The sequence below is a fragment of the Rhinichthys klamathensis genome, unplaced genomic scaffold (assembly GCF_029890125.1).
Source record: "Rhinichthys klamathensis goyatoka isolate OS25496 unplaced genomic scaffold, OSU_Roscu_1.1 h1tg000098l_1, whole genome shotgun sequence".
Taxonomy (NCBI): Eukaryota; Metazoa; Chordata; class Actinopteri; order Cypriniformes; family Leuciscidae; genus Rhinichthys; species Rhinichthys klamathensis.
Window position 1 is genome coordinate 256,607 of NW_026606637.1, and position 12,594 is coordinate 269,200.

Here is a 12,594-nt window from a genome sequence, read left to right on the forward strand (position 1 = left end):
GTTCGAGACGGATGAGGACAGCCTCCCGCCTGGACAGTGGGATGCAGGGCCAGGTTTGTTTGAAATCCAGAACCCAACAAAGCCTTATGTCACCATTCCAATTGGTAATAACACCAATCATGAGATCACAATACCACGTAAAACAGCTCTAGGGATCCTGCAGCGTGCTGAAAATGTTGTGGAGGCAGATATCCTGGACAAATCACAGCCGGCAGCGACCGTCAGTCAGGTCACCACCACTCAGGTCAGCAACTCAGATCCACCTCTGTGGGACCCACCTGTAAACCTCGACCATCTGGAGGAAGAACAGCAAGAGGCTGCTAGAAAGATGCTTCATGAGGAGTCAAACGCCTTTGCAAGGGATGGGGATGACCTTGGCTGTATTCCAGATCTGCAAATGGTGATCAATCTCAATGACAATATTCCTGTGCAGAGAGCGTACACATCCATTCCCAAAACCACTGTTTAAAGAAGTAAAAGATTACATTCAAGATCTTCTTGTAAAGGGTTGGATAGTGAAATCTAAGTCTTCTTATTCTGCCCCAGTTGTATGTGTGCGGAAGAAGGACGGCACTCTCCGTCTCTGTATAGACTATCGTCTCCTAAATCAAAAAACCGTACCCGACAGACATCCTCTGCCGCGAATACAGGATTTGATAGACACGCTAGGTGGGTACTCAATGTTCAGCATACTGGACCAAGGTAAAGCTTACCACCAGGGGTTTATGGCAGAAGGATCACGCCATCTCACTGCATTCATCACTCCCTGGGGGCTTTACGAATGGATACGAATCCCGTTTGGACTTTCCAATGCACCTGCAGCTTTTCAAAGGAGCATGGAGGAGATGTTAGGCTCTCTGAGAGACGAGTACTGCATCCCGTACCTGGATGACCTACTGTGCTACTCCAGATCTTTCAGTGACCATGTGGAGGTGATTTGCAAGGTCCTCCAAGCACTGCAGCATCATGGGGTGAAGCTACGGCCAGAAAAGTGCGAGATGTTTCGGAAGGAGGTTCGCTATGTTGGACGCTTGGTGTCGGCCGAGGGAGTTCGAATTGACCCCAAAGACCTAGAGGCAGTGATGGCTTTAAAAACCAAAACGCCCCAAACAGTTGGTGACCTCCGACAGGTTCTCGGCTTCCTGAGTTATTACCGCTCCTACATACAGGACTTTGCTAAAATAGCAAAGCCATTGTATGAGCTGCTCCAAGTTAAGTCCTCCATGCCCCAACCCATTCCACGTCACAGCAAGCCCAGGGGTCCACAACTTCCGTCCAAAACACCCATCATATGGACGGCTGATCACCAAACCACCTTGGAAAGGCTTGTCAGTATGCTGACCAACCCCCCAGTCCTCGCATACCCCAACTTCGAGGAGCCATTCGTCCTACACACGGATGCATCGGAGAAAGGGCTCGGCGCAATCCTCTATCAGCGACAGTGTGGAAAAATGCGAGTCATTGGATATGGATCACGAACTCTGACACCTGCGGAAAGAAACTACCGACTCCACAGTGGAAAACTCGAGTTCCTTGCTCTGAAGTGGGCAGTGTGTGAGAAATTTAGAGACTATCTCTTCTATGCTCCACATTTTACCATTTACACTGACAAAAATCCGCTTACTTATGTCATGAGCACTGCGAAACTCAATGCAGTTGGACATCGCTGGGTTGGAGAATTGTCAGAGTTCCACTTCAATATTAAATACAGACCTGGGAAAAACAATATAGATGCCGACACGCTCTCACGCATCCCACTCGATATTGACAACTATGTAGCTACATGCACGGAGGAGCTGTCTCAGGATGTGCTGCATGCGACTTGGGAAGGGGGTCGAGCAGCCCAAAAGAAAGATGTAGCATGGATAGCTGCACTTTACACCTCCTCTGCTAATGTGATGCCACAGCCTCATTCACTCTTGCCCAAAATAAGCCACGAAGAGCTGGCAAAAGCCCAACAAGAGGACCCTGGAATAGGGGAAATAATGAGATTGAAAGAGGCAAATAATGTTCTAACTGATGAGGTAAGAAGTTCAGTGAGTGGGCTCACTCGCAAGCTTCTTCATGAGTGGAATCAACTACATGTGGAGAATGGAGTCCTGTACCGCCAAACATCAGAGCGAAAACAGTTAGTCTTACCTACCAAGTATCGGTCGGTTGCCCTAAAGCATCTCCATGACAACATGGGACACGTTGGCACTGAACGTGTGCTTCATCTCGCCAGAGAACGGTTCTATTGGCCACACATGAAGAGGTGTATAGAGGAGTATGTCACCAGGAAATGCAGCTGCATAAAGCAAAAGAAACCCACCACACATGTGCGTGCGCCAATGGGTGGTCTGACTTCTACTTTCCCTCTTGATCTGGTTTGCATAGACTACCTACATCTGGAGAAAAGCAAAGGAGGCTATGAGTACATTCTGGTAGTAGACCATTTTACCAGATTTGCCCAGGCTTACCCCACTAAAAACAAATCAGGACAAACTGCAGCTGAACGGATATACAATGACTACATACCTCGTCTAGGTTATCCAAATCGTCTCCACCATGATCAAGGACGTGAGTTCGAGAACAATCTCTTTCGCACTCTTGGACGGCTGTCAGGGGTCGGACACTCACGAACATCTCCATACCACCCACAGTGTAACCCTGCTGAGAGGTTCAACCGTACACTGCTGCAAATGTTACGGACATTGACAGACAGGGAAAAGGAGAGATGGAAAGAACATTTGCCACAAATGATACATGCATATAACTGTACTCGCCACGAGTCCACCGGATACTCACCTCATTACCTGCTGTATGGGCAACACCCCCGTCTCCCCGTGGATCTCTTGTTTGGATTATTGGGAAACAACGAATCAGTGACACACAGTGGATATGTGGATAAATGGTCAAAAAGGATGACGGAAGCGTATAAGATTGCAAACAAATCCAGCCTGTCATCAAGTGCAAAGAACAAGTCCTACTATGATCAAAAGGTGAGGGGCGTGGTCCTCAAACCAGGAGATCGAGTACTGGTCCGAAACATGGGCGAGCGAGGTGGACCCGGCAAGCTACGCTCATACTGGGAGAAGAGGATCTATGTGGTGAAGGAGTCAATCTCAGACAATCCGGTATATGTCATCCATCCTGAGGGAGACCCAAATGCAAGGAACAGGACCATACACAGAAACTTGCTGCTGTTAGTGAATGACTTGCCTGTTGACAACCCAGCACAGCCAGCTGACTCTGTTGTAACCCCCCATCAGAGGCAAAAGCAGCCTCAACAGAGGGTAAACTCTGCTGACAAGGATGGGATATCGGACACTGATGAGGAGGATGAGTGGACAGGAGGTTATTGGCTGAGAACACCTGTAGTCGGGAAGGAAAATGATCAAGTTGGACATGACAGCTCAACGGCCTCTGAGAGAGAGCAGAGTATGGTGTCAAAGTCATCTCCTACAACAGTGCCTGGTCGGACTCCAAAGAAACCGACCATGACCCACAAAGAATGTCCAGATACATTACTGATGAGGGAAACCGAACCGATGGATGCATACTTACCAGATGGACGAGAGACACCTGTAAGAGACTACATACACACGGGTGAGACAAACCTACCTGAAGGAGAGCACGAACAAGAAAATCCTGAAAAAGAGGATAAACAAAGCTCAACGGATAGAGAAGTAGAAGTAGTGGGAGAGGAATCACAGACAAGTAAACAACTTGAGAATACTTACCTATCCCAGCCTGAAGATACATATGGACATGAGGAGCAAGTACAAGAGGAAAGACCAACTTCTTCCCCTACTATGACTTGGCCTGCAGAAGAGACACACAGAGAGGTTAGGAGGTCGGCCAGAGAGAGAAGGCCGAGGCCGATATTCACTTATGAGTCACTGGGCCAACCCTCATTACAAACCCATGTAGAGTCCATTTCCTCACAGTCTACCTCACCCCCCCTACCTTTCATGCCACATATCCATAGCCAGTTCATTTTACCTACTGCTTATACACCTCATATGTACATGCCTTATACATATTACATGCCCGTTACTACACACGTTTACTAGAAAACAAACAAGAGTAGAAGTTTTAGTTTTGTTTTTATGGGTAAATGTCGGGAGCCATTTTTGTTTGTCGGGGTGGATGTGACACACACAAAATAAGTTTTGTTGAGATTATTACTTTTTGTTTTCTTTCCTTCTATATACAATAGTATTTTATTTTATTTTGATTTATGTAATTTAATATTAATGAGAGGGTACGGAAAAAGCACAATTACATGTATTTCCTAAAATGGACACAGGGTGGCAGTAATCGCGAGTAGCGTCACAGGGGGACATTTAGCGATGCGCAGAGCAAGATAGGCTCATAATCCGAGTCAATGGAGAATGAGCAACTGTGTTCCTGCGTCACTGATTTCTCTGTAATATTTAATATATTTCCAGAGCACTCCTTGGAGAGGATTATATATATATCTGCCAGCGGAGACCTAGCCGGGACCCGCTACAAATGCATACAAGAACTATCTCATTCCGTTGTGCACTGAAGATGATCTTTATGTGCTGTTGCATTGCAATGCATACGAGAACTGACTTATTCCATAGTGCATTTAAGAATAACGTAACAACACAGAAGCTGTTGCATTTAAGATTTAAAACATGTTTATTGTTGCATTGTATACAAGAACTAACTCATTTTGTGTGCATGATATTCATTGCATTGCATTCAAGATCTAACTTATTCCTTTTTGCATTCAAGTAATAAAACACAACGTGTGCGTACATTCCTGCATTCAAGAGCTAACTTGTTCCCTTGTGAAGTGAAGAAAAAACATAACATGTGCTCTGTTTCTTGACAACTAACTATTCAGTTTGTACATTAAAGAAATAAAACATAAGATATGTGCTGTTTGCAAGATCTATATAGCTTTTTCCTTTCTGCACTTAAAGAATGTCTAATTCCGTTCTGCATTGAAGAGAACATATGTGACATTACGTTGCAATGCGTACAAGAACTAACCTTTTCCTGAGAATAACACATAATATGCTCTGTTTCATTAGATTACATACAAGATTGCAATATTTCATTAGATTGCATATTAATTTATTTCGTTTTGCATTAAAGCGATAGCACAATACAGGTGCTGTTGCGTTTGAGATAAAACAATATAAATAGTTATCTTATGGGAACTAACTTATGCCATGTTGCAATGCATACAATATCTATCATATTCTATTGTGCACTGAAGATATACATATGTGCCTTGTTGCATTGCATTGCATTCAAGATCTTATTCCGTTTGTGCATTGAAGAGACAACAAATAACAAAGTACTTTCAAATTGCATTGCATACTAGATCTATCATCTTCCGTTGTGCATTGGACCTATCACACAACATGATTGCTGTTGCATTGCATTGCTTGCAAGATCCAACTTATTTCGTTGTGCATTTAAGAGGATTACACAAACACAAAAGCAGTTGGATTTAACGGATAAAACAGCGTTTACTGTTGAATTGCAATGCCTTTCAGATGATGCAAAACTACTGCGAAAAAATATGAAAATGAAATGAAAATTTGATTTGAGGTATTAAAAAAAAGTTATTATAATAATCATAAATATAGCCGCAAGCAGCAATGTGGGGCCAAGCACCGAAGGCAGAGCAAGAATTGTAAGCACAATAAATGCAGCATGTACAGCATGCTGTTCTGATACAATAACTAACTTAAGTATGCTGTTTCATTAGATTTAATACATCCAAACTTATTTCTTTGTGCATTAAAGAGATGTAAGAGATAAAAAATAATAATTTGCTGTTACTTTGCATACGATGCACAACTAACTCATTCCGTGTGCATTGAAGATATAACATGATATATATGCAGTTTCTTTAGATTGCATAAAGGAATGTAATTATTCTGTTGTGCATTTAAGATATATAAAGTGTGCTGATTTCATTGAAATGCATAGAAAGTGACATTCCATTATGCATTTAAGAATAACCCATAGCAAAGAAGTTGTTGCATTTAAGAGATTAAAAAAAAACATTCTTACTGTTGCATTGCAATGCATACTAGAACTATCTCATTCCATATGTGCTTTCGCATTACATTCAAGATCTTATTTAGTCCACCGTGCATTTAGGGGATAACAACATGTGTGCTGTTACATTTGTACTGCATACTAAATCTTTAATAATTTGCACTGCATACATGTGTGCTGTTGCATTTGCACTGCATACTAAGTCATTCCGTTGTGCACTGAAGATGTAACATAAAGTATGTGCATTCAAGATTTAACTTATTCCGTTGTGCATTCCAATGATCAATCACAAACGTATTCAGTTGTGCATTTAAGAATAACACATGAAAATGTGCCTTCATTGCATTGCATGCAAGATCGGTCCGTGTACGTTTTGATAGTTTGTTTTCCAATTTGAAACGAAATAAGCAGAAACGAGAAAACGGCGCCTTATTCGTTTTTTCAAAAAAACGAAAAACGAGATTTCGGCTTGATTTTTAGTTTTTTAGTTCACAGGCAAAAACGAATAAATGACTTTAAAATTCGTTTTCTACATGTGGGCGGTCCTGAGACACCCCCTTCCGCCGATTGGTCAAGGAAATCTGAACATGTGACGTCATCGGTCGTCGCTCAGGTCTGTTCAACAAAATAATAGTCCTCTACTATGGCTACCGATTCTTAAACGGTACAGGGCAGGCCCTATTGGGCTTTCTTCTGTGCAACTTTACCGTTTCACAGAAATCTTTACATCAGAAATATTAAATATTAGTCTGCCACCAGCCCGTTTTATGTAGCTGTGCGGAGTTAAATCTGTTTGGTGAAGCTGCGCTTGACAGCGGCGAGCGGGAGAGGCTCTGACCAATGTTCAGTCAGCAGTCACAACTTTTCTTTTAGACAGTATACGCTCCGTTTTGACACGGGATTGTGAATACTGTAGGCTAATGCCAATCGGCTGAGGGTGGGTACCGATGATGGTGAAATACATTTTTACTGAAACTGTAATCATAGCCGCGACCCGCGAGAATGATTGACAGGACGATAGAGGCAATTAAAAGCAATAATGTCAGTTAAAAACACAATTAAAAAAGTGTTTAATATAAGTGACTTTGTCTGTTTTATTGTTTTTGTTGTTTTTAATCAAATAATTTTGAACCACAAACCAAGCCTTCCTTTTAAAGAGCGATTTCCAAATATTATTTATTTATTTGTTATAAAATGGGTATTTTATGTCACCCGTCTTAGTTTGATTATATTATACGCGAGTTGTTTTTTATTATTGTACTATTTTATTGTTGTTTTTTAATTAACAATATATCATAACAACTTTTACTTTTAGGTAGCAAAATATTTTTTCACTCATAACGTCACTCATAAATCATGAAATTTCAGACATCGACAATCTCTTGAGTTTTATTAAACATCTTTAACTTTTAGGTAGCAAAATATTTTTTAGTAATTCTGTCAATTACACTAAGGTTAGATTTCATTGAAGGTAAATTGGAGCGGCCACACTGAGCTGCGCGTAACGAGACAGAGGCTGTCCGGTACTGTCTGAAATGGTTAACTCTGTGGCGATGCATGTGCAAAACAGATTTAACTAATCATAAAGTCAATTAGGATACATAACACAGCCTACTATAGGCCTATACACTCTCACAATATAGTTCCCATGTCCCTGTACTCACAGATTTGTGGCCCCTCCCCCAGTCTGAGCCGCATGATTCAGGCCTTTAGGTGCGGGATGCATTGCATTGTGTTTAAACCTCATTTTTTAAAATGGATAATTTCTTGGATTTTCTAAAAAACTACATTTAGGCTACTTGTATCTTTAAAGTCCATTTTTTGGGGAGGAAAAAGCTCAGTATAATAGAATAAGCAAAAAAAAAAAAAAAAAAAAACACTTCACATATAAAAAAAGAAATATAACACAAACACAAGGTTAGGTTATAGGCCTATAAAAATAATACATTCATAAATTATTTTATGGTTAACATATTACTGTCTTAAGTGAACTCATTGATAGTTATAAACGCAAGTAATAATAATAATAATAATAATCATTATTATTATTACATTTAGGCTACATATTTAGATATACATATAAGACGCTTTTATCCAAAAAAGGAACAAAGCAATTCGTCAAATGTCAAGTCAAGTCAAGTCAAATATATTTATATAGCGCTTTTCACAATACAGATTGTATTAAAGCTGCTTCACAGTATCAATCAAAACAACTTAACAGTGTTTGTTTGTTTATTACTGGAAAAGACATCCGAGTTTGGCAGAGCTGATCAGTGGTATGATGGGTCATTTAATTTGAATATCCCCAACTGAGCAAGCCAAAGGCAACAGTGGCAAGGAACCGAAAAACTCCATCAAGTGACCCGATGGTGTCCTAAAACTCCATCAGATGACCCAATGGAGAAAAAAAACCTTGGGAGAACCCAGGCTCAGTCGGGGCCAGTTCTCCTCTGGCGTTTATGAAGTAGAGGCCGAATTTACAGTAACAGTAAGATTAAAAATTGTAGGCCTATATGAATGCCTGGCTAAATAGATGCGTCTTTAGTCTAGTTTTAAACTGGGAGAACGAGTCTGAGCAACGAACAATATCAGGAAGGCTATTCCAGAGCTTCGGAGCTAAATGTGAAAATGCTCTCCCTCCTTTGGTGGATCTGGATATCCTAGGAATGATCAGAAGCCTCGAATTTAGTGATCTTAAAGAGCGCGATGGATTATAGGGCGATAGAAGATCCGTTAAATAGACTGGAGCTAAACCATTCAGAGCTTTATAAGTCAAAAGCAAGACCTTGTAATTAATACGGAACTTTATAGGTAACCAATGAAGTGATGACAGAATCGGTGTTATATGATCATATTTTCTTGATCTAGTAAGAACTCTAGCGGCTGCATTTTGGACTAACTGTAGCTTGTTTATTGAGGATGCAGGACAACCAGCTAATAAAGCATTACAGTAATCTAGTCTCGAGGTCATGAATGCATGAACTAACTTTTCTGCATCAGAGACTAATAGCATATTACGTAGCTTAGCAATGTTTCTAATGTGGAAAATGCTGTTTTTGTAACATATGAAATATGCTTTTCACCTGTAAATGTCAGTAATAATACAGGTTAGACAATAATAATACATGGCTAAGATTATCACAAATAAACAAGATTTTGACGCATATCCAAGTGTTTGTGCGCAAAAAAATAAATAACATTGACGTATTTTCAGATTTTTGTTTATGACTTTTTGCCCCTTTATTAAACATTTAAAATATTCGCAAATTAATATGAGAAAAAAAATCGATTTTACTTTCTAAGATCAAATTAGAACCTGGAAATTATATTTTTCCCGCAGTGCTAAATGAGAAGAGACATGTCTCTGGAACCATACAGAGAGATGATTTATAGGTGATTTATGGGCTAATCATAATAAATGTGTCTGAAAAATAACAAGGGATTTTTATTGTTTAAATAAACTGTTTTCTAAATTAGTGTCACCTAAACATATATCCATCGCCGCTGTAAAGCGGATGCACCGAGAAATGCACCTTTCGGATTATATAATCAGACGGTATTTGCGTTCGTTTCGACTTTGTTCATTTAAAAGAACATTTCAAGCTTTAGATAGGCTTTTGTTTCAGTTCATTTATGAGACGCGCTCCGGAGATCATGAAAGCGCGCCTGATTGTTTTATTTTATTTTACAAAAGCACAACGTTTTCTTGTTATTGTGAGTTTACACACATAAAAGTAGTTGCGAATGATGTATTATTTTTTTCTGTATGAGCAGAAATGATAGATTATTTTAAGTTGTTTCCACTGTTGATAGGAAAATGCAAGTGTTTGCGCCCGCGCCATGCAGTGCGCACTCCGCACAAACACTTGGATATGCGTCAAAATCTTGTGTTTATTTGTGATAATCTTAGCCCTGTATTATTATTTTCTAACTTGTATTATGACTGACATCTGACGAATTGCTTTGTTCTTTTTTTTTTTGTAGCCTAAATGTAATAAAAATAATGATAATTAATATTATTTATTACTATAAATGAGTTCACTGAAGACAGTAATATGTTTATCATAAAATCATTTATGAATGTTTTATTTTTATATAACCCAACCTTTTACAGTTTTGGAAATGTGTTTGTGTACCTAATATTTCTTTTTTTATATGTGAAGTCTTTTTTTTGCTTATTCTATTATACTGAGCTTTTTCCTCACAAAAATGGACTTTAAAGATACAAGTAAAAAATGTAGTTTTTTAGAAAATCCACGAAATTATCCATTTTAAAAAATGAGGTTTAAACACAATGCAATGCATCCCTCACCTAAACAGGAGGCCTGGTTGAATCATGCGGCACAGACTGGGGGAGGGGCCACAAATCCGTGAGTACGGATTACAAACCCGTGAGTACGGATTACAAACCCGTGAGTACGGATTGCAAAAGCGTTTATGAATTTGTGGGTACAGATTGCAAAAACTGAAGGCACGGTTTACAAATCTGAGAGCACGGATTAGGAACTCGTGGGTACGGTTTATTAATCCGTGGGCACGAATTGTTAAACCGAGGGAACAGTTTAAGAATTCGTGAGGGGACGGATTGCCCCCCCCCCAACAGGTGACTTCCCGGGCTTCGTAATACGCAGATGTGTTTTGCCGCATACAATTTACGTGTGTTTGTTTTTATTTATGCTGTATTATAATTACACTGCACTGCGTCACCAACTAAGGACAGATTGAAATCACTGTAAATTAACACATCCTTCTTGACTCTTCAACCGAGTGTAATGGTATTTAAGAAGCCTTTAATATTATGTGCTCAACATTAAATCTGTAACATGTAGCCAACATTAAGAATAGGGTTGTGCCGGTGAGGAAATTTTCCCATTGATTAGTTAACTTATATGACAACACCAGTGTTATTTGTTAATCTCTTCTGTAGATTTTGATCTTTATAAGTTGTTATAATATATTGTTAATTAAAAAACAACAATAAAATAGTACAATAATAAATAAAAAAACTCGCGTATAATCAAACTAATAAGACGGGTGACATAAAATACCCATATTAGCCTATAACAAATAAATAAAATATATTTGGAAATCGCCCTTTAAAACGAAGGCTCGGTTTGTCGTTCACAATTATTTGATTAAAAACAACAAAAACAATAAAACAAAGACAAAGTCACTTGTATTAAACACTTTTTTAATTGTGTTTTTAACTGACATTATATTGCGCTTTTAATTGCCTCAGCTATCGTCCTGTCAATCATTCTCGAGGGTCGCGGCAATGATTACAGTTTCAGTAAAAATGTATTTCACCATCATCGGTACCCACCCTCAGCCGATTGGCATTAGCCTACAGTATTCACAATCCCGTGTCAAAACGGAGCGTATACTGTCTAAAAGAAAAGTTGTGACTGCTGACTGAACATTGGTCAGAGCCTCTCCCGCTCGCCGCTGTCAAGCGCAGCTTCACCAAACAGATTTAACTCCGCACAGCTACATAAAACGGGCTGGTGGCAGACTAATATTTAATATTTCTGATGTAAAGATTTCTGTGAAACGGTAAAGTTGCACAGAAGAAAGCCCAATAGGGCCTGCCCTGTACCGTTTAAGAATCCGTAGCCATAGTAGAGGACTATTATTTTGTTGAACAGACCTCGAGCGACGACTGATGACGTCACAAGCTCAGATTTGCTTGACCAATCGGCGGAAGGGGGCGTCTCAGGACCGCCCACATGTAGAAAACGAATTTTAAAGTCATTTATTCGTTTTTGCCTGTGAACTAAAAAACGAAAAATCAAGCCGAAATCTCGTTTTTCGTTTTTTTGAAAAAACGAATAAGGCGCCGTTTTCTCGTTTCTGCTTATTTCGTTTCAAATTGGAAAACAAACTATCAAAACGTACACGGACCAAGATCTAACTTATTCCGTTGTGCATTTAGGCGATAAACAACGTGTGCTGTTGCATTTGCACTGCAGCCAGAACTAAATCATTCCATTGTGCACTGAAAATATACATATGTGCTGTTGCTTTGCAATGCATACGAGAACTGATTATTCCATAGTGCATTTAAGAATAACAACACAGAAGCTGTTGCATTTAAGATTTAAAAAATGTTTATTGTTAAATTGCAATGTATACAATAACTAACTCATTTTGTGTACTTAAAATTACATGTGCTGTTTCATTGCATTACATTCAATGTCCTTTTTGCATTAAGAAATAAAACACAACGTGTGCGTTACATTGCTGCTTTGAAGATCTAACTTATTCCCTTGTGAAGTGAAGAAAAATCATAACATGTGCTCTGTTTCTTTACAACAACTACTCCGTTTGTACATTAAAGAAATAAAACCTAAGATATATATGCTGATGCATTGTCAGCATATATATCTATATAACTTATTCCTTTCTGCACTGAAAGAATTCCGTTCTGCATTGAAGAGAACATATGTGACATTGCTGTACAAGAACTAAACTTTTCTGTTAAGAAAAACATAAGACACATAAGACACATTTCATTAGATTGCACCCACTAAACATGAGACGTCTATTGGACAGGCAGGCAGATCA